Here is a 12,799-nt window from a genome sequence, read left to right on the forward strand (position 1 = left end):
CAGACATCTGCGCTTCACCAAGGATGTCCCCACTGAAATCTGCCACCTGCTGCAGCCACAACTGCAACCTCAGAGCAGGGCAAGGACCGCTTTGCCAATGGCTGTTGTTGTGTATGTACCTTTAAGAGAATAACTGGTCTCAGACTGCAGTACTGGCAGTGACCACCCCTGTATAAAAGGCGCTAGTGAGCCTCTGTGTTTTTAGTTTCACTATTGACTTCCACCAGTAAAGACTTATTTTGTTCACTCCTGCTGTCCGTGTCCCAATTATTCATGGACGTAACACTGGCGACGAGTAAGAAACGAACTTACCTGCAACTCGGCAGCACCTCAGACGACGTTATTGAAGGTCGAAGCCAGAAGAAAGAAAAAAAAATCCAAAGAAACTCGAGAAACGGGCGTCGGCCGTGGGCAACCGCCCTCCAAATCGTCGGATTGAAAACTTGCAGGAGAGACTGTCCAGAGCCAGGCTGGGTTCCTCGGTCTGTGGTTTCCCAGCTAATCGGGCTGGTGGCAGGTAGTGCACTGATCCTTCCTGGGCTGTGGCAGGCTAGAGCTCGATCGGGTGGCTTTTCAACGGGGCCGGGCAGCAAGTCGGGAAGCAAAGAGAGAGAGAGAGGGTGGAGCACACAGGGCGCGGCCGGTGCTTCGAATCCAGGCAGCGTTCGGACCTGAGAAGAGGGAGGGAAGTGTCCCAGAGGGTCCGCTCCACGACGGGAAAATAATAAAAGAAAAAGAATCAATATTAAACGCGCAAGAAACCGTGGAAAGCAGCGCTAACAACAGCGGGGAAGAAGGCAAAGCGCGGGAGGCGCCATTTTGTTAAATCGGGGAAGAAGGCAAAGCGCGGGAGGTGCCATTTTAGATTTGCGAGATGCCGAAGACTGGCTGTATCACTGCTTTTGATAATACAATAGAGGACTGGACCACGTATGTGGAAAGAGGCGAGGTATATTTCGAGGCAAACGAAATAGCGGAGGGGAAAAAGGCATCGATATTGCTAAACTTAATGGGCGCTAGAACGTACGGCCTATTGCGGGACCTGATTACTCCAGCCAAACCGAAGGCGAAGAGTTTTAATGAAATTGTTGCTGTCCTACAGGAACACTTAAACCCTGCACCGCTGTTGATAGCAGAAAGATTTAAATTCCACAGGAGAACTCAGCACAAAGATGAGAGCAATGCTGAGTATCTTACGGAACTACGCAAGCTATCAAAGCACTGCCAGTTCGGAGCAGGACTGGCAGATACCCTACGGGACAAATTTGTCTGTGGACTCCTGAGTGAAGGAACACAGAAGAAGTTACTCTCAGAGAAAGAGCTGACGCTAGATAAGGCTTTTAGCGTGGCAGTATCGTATGAAGCAGCAGCCAGGGGAGCTGCAGAAATTCAACAAAAACCACAGGAATACGGCACCCACGAAATGATACGGGGATTTGCAAAATGTTATCGCTGCGGCAGAACTAACCATGACCAAAAGGACTGCTGGTCCAAGGACAAAATATGCAGGCAATGCGAGAAGATGGGACACATTGCACGAGTTTGCAGGTCTGGGAAGAAGACCAGCGACAACAAAAAGGCTACTAAGGGACCGTACAAGAAAGTACAAAAGATGACGGACAGTAGTTCCGAAGACCAGATGAGCGATAGTGAATCCGGGAACAGGAGACTAAGCTGTCTCAAACTTCACAATGTAATCGCAAAAGAGGATCACCGAACCATTTGGGTCACTCTCACGATAGCAGGGTCACAAGTTAAAATGGAATTGGATACAGGATCAGCGCTAACCATCATGAATCGACGAGACTACGAGCGGCTATTTTCACACATACCCTTGAGAGAGACATCCATCGTCTTGACGACGTATACGGGGCAAAAAGTATACCCCAGAGGAAAAATAAGGGTGCCTGTCGAATACAACGGCAAGAAAATACGGAAATTGTATCTCTACATACTGCCAAATGGTGGACCACCGTTATTGGGACGGGAATGGATCAGGAAGATAAACTTAGATTGGCACTCCATTCATGCAATGACGGTGGACGGTAAAAAAGATGAAGACGTCACTCCTGGACGATTGTCAACAATCTTAGCTAATGCCAAAGAGTTATTTCAACAAGGACTGGGCACGCTTAAAGGCGTAACCGCCTCGATAAAAATAGAAGAGAATGCAGTTCCCAAGTTTTTCAAAGCAAGACCGGTACCATATGCAATTCGCCCAGCCGTCGAGGCAGAGCTGGAGAATCTGGAGAAGGCGGGCGTGTTGTCTAAGGTCGACTGGAGCGAGTGGGCGACACCCATCGTTCCTGTCATGAAGAAAACGTTAAGCAATAAGTCCGGGGAGCCAAGGAAGATTCGCATCTGTGGGGATGTCAAGGTGACGGTGAACCCAGTCCTTCACACAGTACAATATCCTCTTCCAAGGATAGAAGACATCTTCGCCTCACTGTCTGGAGGGAAGCGTTTTACAAAAATTGATCTAGCACAAGCATATTTGCAGATGGAGGTTGAGGAGTCCTCTAGGAAGTGTCTCACGATAAACACTCACAAAGGTCTTTACCAGTATCATCGATTGGTATTCGGAGTAGCATCAGCTCCGGCGATATGGCAAAGAGCGATGGAACAAGTTCTGCAAGGGATTCCGGGGACTCAGTGTTACTTGGACGACATCCTTGTAACAGGTGAAGATGACAGTGAACACCTTAACAACCTAGAACAGGTGCTCACTAGACTACGGGAACATGGGCTGCGAGCCAACCGCCCCAAGTGCGAATTTTTTAAGAAACAGATATCGTATTGTGGCCACGTGATTGATGAAGAGGGGTTACATAAGTCCCCTGACAAAACTGAAGCGGTTGTTAAGGCCCCAGCGCCTGAAAATGTGTCGCAACTGAGGTCATTCCTCGGATTGGTGAATTACTATCATGAGTTTTTGCCGAATTTGTCGACAATTCTGCACCCACTGAACGCCCTGCTATGAACGGGGGTAGCATGGAAATGGAGCGATGATTGTAAGCGTGCTTTTCAGAAGAGTAAGGACTTAATCACTTCAAGGGAAGTATTGGCTCACTACAACCCAGCACTGCCAATCAGGCTGGCGTGTGATGCGTCTCCCTACGGCATTGGGGCGGCACTGTCACATAAATTCCTTGATGGTTTAGAGAGGCCGATAGCGTTTGCGTCACACTCGTTAACTTCTGCCGAGCGTAACTACGCCCAGATTGACAGAGAGGCCCTCAGCCTAGTGTGGGGGGTGAAGAAGTTCAATCACTACCTGCACGGTCAAAAATTTACTCTACTAACCGATCATCAACCTCTTGTCTCCATTTTCAACCCTCAGAAGGGCGTACTGATAATGACAGCACAACGGCTGCAGAGATGGTCCCTTTTCCTAGGGGCACACCAATATGACATCGAGTACAAAGGAACTAAACAGCATGGAAATGCTGATGGATTGTCACGTCTACCGTTGCCGACGGTGGAAGAAGAAGACCTTGCAGTGGATCCAATGGAGTTATTCCACTCGACCATAGTCGAATGTCTCCCTGTGACGAATGCAAACATAGAAAAGGAAACACGGAATGACCCGACACTATCACGGGTCTATGACTTAACGGTGAAGGGATGGCCAGCACATGGCGAACCACTGCTGCCAGCATTCTCGCCAAGAAGAGAACAGCTGTCAGTGTGCAGAGGAACCTTGATGTGTGGATCCAGAGTAGTAATTCCACCTAAGTTGACGGATAGAGTGCTCAATGAGCTTCATGAGGGTCATCTGGGTGGGGTAAAAATGAAGAGCTTAGCCAGAGCGTTTGTGTGGTGGCCGGGAATCGATAGAGAAATCGAAGAGATGACCAAGAGCTGTGCCGGATGCCAGAAGGTCCAAAACGCCCCACCACAAGCTCCTCTGCATCCATGGGAGTGGCCCTCATCTCCATGGCAAAGGGTGCACATTGATTTTGCTGGTCCCTTCATGGACTCGATGTTTTTAATTGCGGTGGATGCACATTCAAAGTGGCCAGAGGTAATAAAAATGTCCTCAACCACCACGGAAAAAGCTATCACAGTTTTACGAACCATATTCGCCAGGAATGGGCTGCCTGAACAGATTTGCTCTGACAATGGACCACAGTTTGTGTCTGAAGAGTTCCGGAGGTTCTTAAAGAACAATGGTGTTAAGCATTACACATCTGCCCCATATCATCCAGCCACTAATGGATTGGCCGAGAGGTTTGTCCAAACATTCAAGAAGGCTATCAAGGCAATGTATAATGAAGATATACCCCTACAACACAAGGTGGACAACTTCTTGTTTGCCTACCGGAATGCGACACATGCGGTTACCAACCAAACTCCAGCCATGATGTTCTTCAATCGAAGACTACGATGCCGCTTGGATTTGGTTAAGCCAAACGTCCGAAGAGATGTGGAGAACAGGCAGTTTCAGAATATGAATGAAAGGCCGACCAGGAGTTTTAAGATAGGTCAACCAGTTTTGGCCCGGGACTACCGCACTGAGAAATGGCAGCCAGGAACGATTTGTACACGACAAGGACCTCTCATGTATACCGTGGACGTTGGGGAGAGCATTGTAAGACGCCATGCTGACCAGATTCTAGAGTCACTGGAAAACGTCAACTCCACACCACGATCTGATACACCTGGTAATGAAATCGACGTTCCAATTGCAGCTACCGCAGAACCGGTAATATTGGAAGCAGATGAACCAAACAACGACATTGATCCCGACTCAACATTGCCAGAAGAACCTGATACCCCAAAGAGGCATTATCCAGACAGAATCAGGAAGCCTCCTCAAAGACTGAACTTATAATTGCTTAAACTTAACCAATGTATCTAGCAACAGTAATTGTGATTGTAATTAGTTATCATTTAGTTGTTAAATGAATGTTATGTACTGTTTATCTAAAAGGGGAGGAATTGTTGTGTATGTACCTTTAAGAGAATAACTGGTCTCAGACTGCAGTACCGGCAGTGACCACCCCTGTATAAAAGGCGCTAGTGAGCCTCTGTGTTTTTAGTTTCACTATTGACTTCCACCAGTAAAGACTTATTTTGTTCACTCCTGCTGTCCGTGTCCCAATTATTCACGGACGTAACAGCTGTGAAGGTCACGGTGGTCATGAACGTTCATGCGTGAGCTCCTTCCATTCTGGAGCAGGAGATATTTGCAGCATCTCCCAGTTTGCCGTGTACTGTTGCATGAGGGAGGTAACTGAGGCTCTGGATTCCAAGAAAGCTGAATACATTTCATTCTCTCTGGCCAGAGAGCAGCAGGTAGAGCGAGCATGCGGCTTCGTGAGGATTGCAGGCTTCCCCATGGTGTAAGGTGTCATTGACTGCACACACATCACTTTGCAGGCGCTGCATGTTAACTCTGAGATGTACCACAACTGAAAGGGATTCCACTTCCTCAACGTCCAGCTGGTGTGTGACCATACTCAGCGAATCATACAGGTCAATGCCTGGCAGCAGTCATGATGCCGTCATTCTGCAGCACTCCGCTGTCCCATCTGCATTTGAGCTGCCACGATAAACCAGACGGTGGTTATTGGGAGACAAGGGCTAGCCGTTAAGAACATGGCTCATAACTCCAGTTTGCACCATTCACACACATGGGCAACATTCATACAACGAAAGCCATGCTGCCACATGAAATATCATTGCGCACACCATTGACGTGCTGAAGCAAAGCTTCCGCTGCCTGGACCACTCTGGAGGAGCCCTGCAGTACTCGGCAGAGCGCATGTCAAGATTCATGGTGATCTGCTGCATGCTGCACAACCTCGTCATCATAAGGGCACAGCTCTTGCCACCAGCCATACAGTGGGCAGCTGAGGAGCAGGAGGAGGAGGAGAGAAGGAGGAGGAGGAGAGAAGGAGGAGGAGGAGAGAAGGAGGCAACCCAAACAGCCCTTTTCTGGCCTGGCTGTCCATAACCAACTCATCCAGCTGTGATACCAGTAAACGCAATCCCAATTCCACATTCACCAACAGTCCCACACTTTACCTTCCCTCTGTCACTGACCATCACAGTGTCGGCTTGGCCACAATGCAAAAATAAAAGCCACCACAAAATAAACATTCCAAACAAGATTTATAAATGAAATCATGCCATATTGCATACAAATGTAAACTAATCAACCATGTACATTCCCTTAGTGCCTGTCTTTCATGTGCATTTGCCTATCCTAGTGCTCCTATGCAGTGCTACCCCTGTGGCTGTAGCATGGCTGGTGGAAGGCTGCTGATTTTCAGTGGAGGAGACTGCAGATGGCCTTGGATGAAGACCTCAAGTAGCTCTGAGCCTAGAAGGTCCGGCTTCAGATTCTTTCTTTTAGAAGGCTCAGCTTCAGATTATACCATCACAGAACAGATCACAGAAACCCCACAGTGCAGATAGAGGCCATTTCGGCCCATCGAGCCTGCACCGACACATATCCCACCCGATCCCCGTAACTCCTACACCAACACATATCCCATTCTGTCCCCGTAACCCCACGTATTTAATCCCCCTAACACTAAGGGTCAATTTATCATAGCCAATCAACCTAACCCGCACATCTTTGGACTGTGGGAGGGACCATCTTTGTAAAGTCTGTGGGTTGTGCAGTTAATAAATACACAGACTTCAGAAGTCACAAACAAAACAGGTCTTTACTATTCGAAGGTCCGGGCGAATCTGCCCCAGCAATCCTGCCACAACACTGATATACTGGTGTGGTCACTATCGGTATTACAGTATACAGAAGCCAAACAAATAGTGCCACACCTAAAGTAGTTCTCTTAAAGGTGAACGGTTACATTCAATAGTTCCCTTAAAGGTAGACGGGTACATACACTACAATCCTCCCTTTTTAGCTTATTACTTACAGAGCCTCCGTTAAACATACATATCTTCAACTTCCTATAAACAAATTACAGATATAATCTCGGTGGAGTCAATGTCATATAAAACAATTTACAGATATAATCTCGGTGGGAACAGTTCACAGGTTCAGTCTCTGCGGAAACAGTTCATAGATTCAGTCTCTGATCTTGACTCGTTCCGAACAACATTTCTTTGGTGTAGCCGGTTCACCTGGCTAGCGTGACTCCTCCATAGCCTTTTTCTTGACGTAACAGCTTGAACTTTTGTCCTGTTGAACCAGCAGTGCGGACTTTTACAACCAACTGGCTGTCTTGACATTTTCCAATTTTTCAACTAATTTAGCTCCTTTTGTAGTGTTCCGCCTGAGATGGTAGAAGTGCTAATATTTTAGACAGTTATTATCTTCTGCTTCTTCTTTTTCTTTTCTGCCTTTTTGAAACTCTCGGAGCTCCTTTCTCGGCTGCCAGCTGTAGCGCCACCAACTCTCTATGTTCCTTAGACCTTAAGTGCTTCCTCCGGATTTCAGCACTTTGGGAGTTTTCATCACAAGCTGGGCAGACCACATCCTCGTAATATTCAGTGTCACTCAACAGGTCATGGTAATATTCGGGTTCGTCCTGAGTTTGGCCAGCGAGAGAGCCTTCTTCTTCCTCCTCACCCGTCTGGACGTTAGCTGACGGTGGTTCCTTCCCTAGACATCTTTCTTGAAAAGACTTCTTCATGCATTCATATTCATCCCGCTCTTCCTGGGTTGTCTGCCATTCCTTCACTACTGACCTCATTTGTGAGTTCAATACCTTCCCTTCCACCGGGGATTGCGGTATCAGGCTATTTAATCCTTCTACTGAAGCAGCTGTTTCAACATTCTTCTGTTCACATTGATGTGATTCAACGAACTCTGCATAGAGTAAACTGTAACACAAAATCTGTGTTGCCACCTCAGTTATTTCTGTAACTTTTGGGAGCTCCGAATTCCTTCCCTTTGCAGGTTGAAGCTCGTGTTCCCATTGTGGAGTCTTGTCTCTCAGCATGTGAAGGAGTTGGCTGACCATTAACTCTTCCGCCGGGACTCTGTGGATCAGAGTCTTCACCATTTCATCCACCTTTCCCTCCAATGCTTTCACCTTCCTTTCCTCTTGTACTTTGGTTTCAAGCGCTCGAAGAAGTTGCGCCTTGATGCTCCCAAGCTCATGTTCAGAGCCCATTCTTACAGTCTCTGTGTTTCTTACAGTTTCCTTCCCTTCCACTGAAAGGATTCCCAGTTGACTCTGCTCTTCAAGTCGTTGAACCTCGGTCATTGCCGCCTCATATTTGTCTTGGGTTTCCTCCAATATTTTTATGAGTTCTTGGACATCTTGTCTTTCATGTTCTGCCATGTCTTTCACCGCTAAATTCTCATCTATGGATGGAACTTCTACCGATGAGTCTGTCTTGGCCTTGAGCTCATCAAGAATTTCCTGCAGCCTTTGGACTTCTTGCTCATGTTCAACCTTTAGTTGTTCATATGCTTCTACTGAAACTAGCTTTTCGGAGGTTGCCAAGTTAATCCCCTCCAGAATTGTAGCCTGGGCCTGTTCATACTGTTCTTTCCACTTCTCACACTCTGCTTGTAAGGAGTCGTAGAGAAGAACTGGAATAAAATCCTGGCTTCCTGAAGATTCCTCTTCATTTGCTTCTTTCGCAATTTCCTGTTGGAGTTCAGCCAAGGCTGCTATGCTATCTGCCTCTTGAAGTCTCACTGCCATCAAATCTTCTTTATTCTTGCAGTCTATCTCAGTCATTTTCCCTTTATTTTCATTTAACTGAGTGATAAGCTCCTCTTGCAACATGGCCACATTATTCACATCAGGTAAAGAAGCGTTTCTCTTTTCCATGTCCAAGATTTTTTTCTGCATCTCTTTAAGTGCACACTGCGATTCAGCTTCTCTTAACCTTGCCTGCACTAGCTCCGTCTCCAATTGCAGAACAAAATCCTCAGTGTAGCGTGGTTTGTCTTTATGCTGTATCTCTAGATCATGCAAATATTCTAACTCCTGAACATCATAAGGGAGGTGTGATCGGTAATTGGTCACGATGGCTCTATGGTCGCTCTCTGCTTGAGCCAGCAGGTTCTGTTGTCTTTCCAGACTCTCCCATTCGGTGTCATAGAACTTTTTCATTGTTTTCATCTCTTGTACGAGACGGTAACTTAATTGTTCGAATTGTTGTCGTACTTTGAAATAACGTTGAGTTCGAGCTCGGTGTTCCTCCGTAATGCATATGTCTGTGACTTGAACAGACTCAGAATTCTCTGTCTTTATGCACGCCATCGTTTTTCCAACCTTAGTCAGTGAGTTCATGTTAACCTTGTTTTTCATACGTGGGCTGGACTTATCGTCTTCCGGCTCAGAGTCTGAGCTGCTTGTCTGCACCGAGTCCTCACTCGTCATTGCTTGTAGGTAGTGCCATTCCATGTCTATTTTCTTGATCCACTCCCGTCCTAGAAGTGGTGGTCCTCCCTCATGTAGTGCATACAAGTTCATTCTTGGGTGTTCTTTACCCCTATCTCTCACCTTGACTCTTATTTTTCCCATGGGGTATACTTTATGCCCCGTGTATGTCTGCAATACGAACTTGGTATCTCTTAAGGGTATGTGTGAGAATAGCCGGTGGTAATCCCCTCGATTTATGACTGATACAGCTGATCCAGTGTCCAACTCCATTTTCACTTGGACTCCAGCTATTTTTAGCATGACCCAGATAGTTTGTAGGTCAGCTTCCTTACTCACATGGTGGATACTCAGACTACCCAGCTCCTGGCCGTTTGGATCTGAGTCTGGATTCTGTTCGTCTGAACCCTTCTCAGCCCCCTTGTATACCTTGTTGTACTTTTCTTGTGATGGCTTCCTTTGGTTGTTGGTCTTCTTCTCTGACCGGCATACCTTAGCGATGTGACCCAGTTTGCCACATTTCCTACATTCTTGGTTCTTAAACCAGCATTGATTCTGGTCGTGTGTTGTCTTCCCACAACGATAGCATTTTGTTGTACTCGAGGTAATTTGGTCCACCCCGAGCGCCGCCGCCTTTAGTTGCATTTCCGCCGTTCCTTTCGCTGCGGCTTCGTGTGATGCGGCTATAAGGACAGCCCTGTCAAGTGTAAGGTCGTTCTCTTCTAGTAGGCGCTTTTGTGTCCCTTCCTTGGACAATCCGCCTACGAACTTGTCTCGCAGTGCCTCTGTCAGATTCCCTCCGAACTGGCAGTATTTCGCTAGCCTACGCAGTTCGACCAAGTATTCTGCGTTGTTTTCGTCTTTCCGTTGCGTTCTTGCATAGAATTTGAATCGTTCAGCCAACATCAACGGTGTGGGGTTCAAGTGGTCCTTCAGAACAACCACAATCTCTTCGAAAGACTGATCCGCCGGTTTAGCTGGTGCTAGTAAATCCTTCAAGAGCCCGTATGTCTTTGCGCCCATCGAGTTTAACAATGTTATCGCCTTGTCGTCTTCCTCTATTTTGTTGGCTTCACAATAGATCTCGATGCGTTCCACGTACGTGGCCCAGTCTTCTATTTCAGAATTAAAATCGTTAATATTCCCTCGCTTAGGCATCTTTCTTTCTTTGAAGCAGCACAGTGTTTCTTTAAGTATTATTTATTATCTTCTTTTTTCTAAAATGGCGGTTTTCCTGCGAAAATGGCGGTTTCCCGCTCTTCCCTTCTCTCTCTCTCTCTCTCTCTCTCTGCCCACTTCAATGGCAGTTAAGATGGCGGTTCATTTCCCGCGAAAATGGCGGTTTCCCGCTCTTCCTTTCTCTCCCCGCCCACTTCAATGGCGGTTTCCCGCCTCTGTCGTCTTCTCCGCCTAATGGCGGCTTTCCGCGTTTCTCCCTGGTGTAAGGGGTACGCTTTCCCCACAGCGGACAGGTTCAGCCGCTGGGCTGGCTCTCGCACAGCTCCCCTTACTCGGCTCTGTCTTTTCCTCCCGCCCGCACGGCTCTACCGGCGCTGGGTACACCCCGTTAACGGAGGACAGTTCAGCCGCTGGACTGGCTCTCGCGCAGTCTCTCTCTCCCCGTGCTCGGCTCTGCCTCTCCCTCTCCCGCACGTTCGGTTCTACCGGCTCTGGGTACACCCCGTTAACGGAGGACAGTTCAGCCGCTGGACTGGCCCTCGCGCAGTCTCTCTCTCCCCGTGCTCGGCTCTGTCTCTCCCTCTCCCGCACGTTCGGTTCTACCGGCTCTGGGTACTCCGTAGGTGGAGAACAGTTCAGCCGCTGGACTGGCTCTCGCGCAGTCCCTCTCCCCGTTCTCGGCTCCTGTTCGCTCTCCCACTCCTGCACGTTCGGTTTTGCCGGCTCTGAGTACCCCGTTGGTGGAGAACAGCTCAGCCGCTGGACTGGCTCCTCGCAGTCTCTCACTCCGCACCCGGCTCTCACCCGCACGGTTCCCGTTCGCCTCCCCAGCCCTCTCGCAGACCGGTGTTTCCCTCCCCGGCTGCGGCTGGGTTTCTCCTCCCGCGCCTACTCGCAAGCTCAGCGCTTCGTGGCTGCGGTCGCTGCCCGGATTTTTCCCGCCGATCGCGGTCCGGCTGTCACCCGACGCCGTTGGACCCGACTTTTGGCCGGTACAGCTCCCCCTCGACCAAGGTCGAGTGTGTTGTGTATGTAACCGTTTACCTTTAAGGGAACTATAGAATGTAACCGTTCGCCTTTAAGAGCACTACTTTAGGGTGGCACTATCTATTGGCTCATGTATACTGTAATACCGATAGTGACCACACCAGTATATAAGGGTTGTGATACGTTAACTAGGCCAGAATCGCCCGAGCCTCTGAATAGTAAAGACGTGTTTTATTTTGTTAACAGTGGAGTCTGTGATTATTTATAATACAACCCACAGACTTAACATTGGCGACGAGTCAGGATTCGAACCCTGCGGCAGTTGTTCCACGGCGGCTTCGTCCGAAGACAGGACGTTGAAGAGAGGTTTCAATCCTCACCAGTCTGGAACCGACAGGCTGGAAACGACAGGCATTAGGACCCTGAAGCCTCCATAACCTCGTGGGTAAGCCGCAGCGTTGGCTGCAAAGACAGTGCCACCGATCGGGAGATAAGGGCGATCGCAATCCCTGATAAGAGCCGCGGTGAAACGCGCGAGCGGGTAAGCCAGAGCCCGGGAGGGAGCAAGCAAGATCCGCGCGAGCGGGTGAGCCAGAGGCCGGGGCCCGCTTTCAAGTGCGAGGCGCAGCCGGGCCATCGATCGCATCCGCTGATAAGAGCCGCACTCGGGCTGAAAGTCAGCGTCGGGGAACGGGTGATAACCGCCATTGAAGTGGGCGGAGAGCGCCGAGAAGCGCGGGAAAACCGCCATCGAAGTGGGCGGGGAGAGCGAGAAGCGCGGGAAAGCCGCCATTTTTCACGGGGGAAACCGCTGAAGAAGAAGGAAGAAGCGGGAAACCGCCATCTTGGAAATTATTAAGAATTTCAGGAAAGTAATAAGATTTTTCAGAAAGGCTGGTGTGTTCTCAAGAAGAGAGGGAAAATAAGTATAAGTACAGCAATACTTGTGGTGTTCTCAAGAAGAGAGAAGAAAATTAATAATAAGTAAAGTAATACTTGTACTGTACTCGAAAAGAGAAGAAGATGCCTAAGCGAGGAAATATTAATGACTTTAATGCTGAAATAGAAGACTGGGCCACGTATGTGGAACGCATAGAAATATATTGCGTAGCCAACGACATTGAGGATGACGACAAGGCAATAACTTTGTTAAATTCGATGGGAGCAAAAACATACGGGCTTTTGAAACATCTAATAGCACCAGTTAAACCAGTGGACCAGACCTTCGAAGAGATCGTAGCAGTGCTGAAGGATCACTTGAACCCCACACCGTTGATGCTGGCTGAACGATTTAAATTTTACGTCAGAACCCA

The sequence above is a fragment of the Somniosus microcephalus genome, chromosome 8, assembly GCF_052327205.1.
Source record: "Somniosus microcephalus isolate GS21.2 chromosome 8, FLI_Smic_1.0, whole genome shotgun sequence".
NCBI lineage: Eukaryota > Metazoa > Chordata > Chondrichthyes > Squaliformes > Somniosidae > Somniosus > Somniosus microcephalus.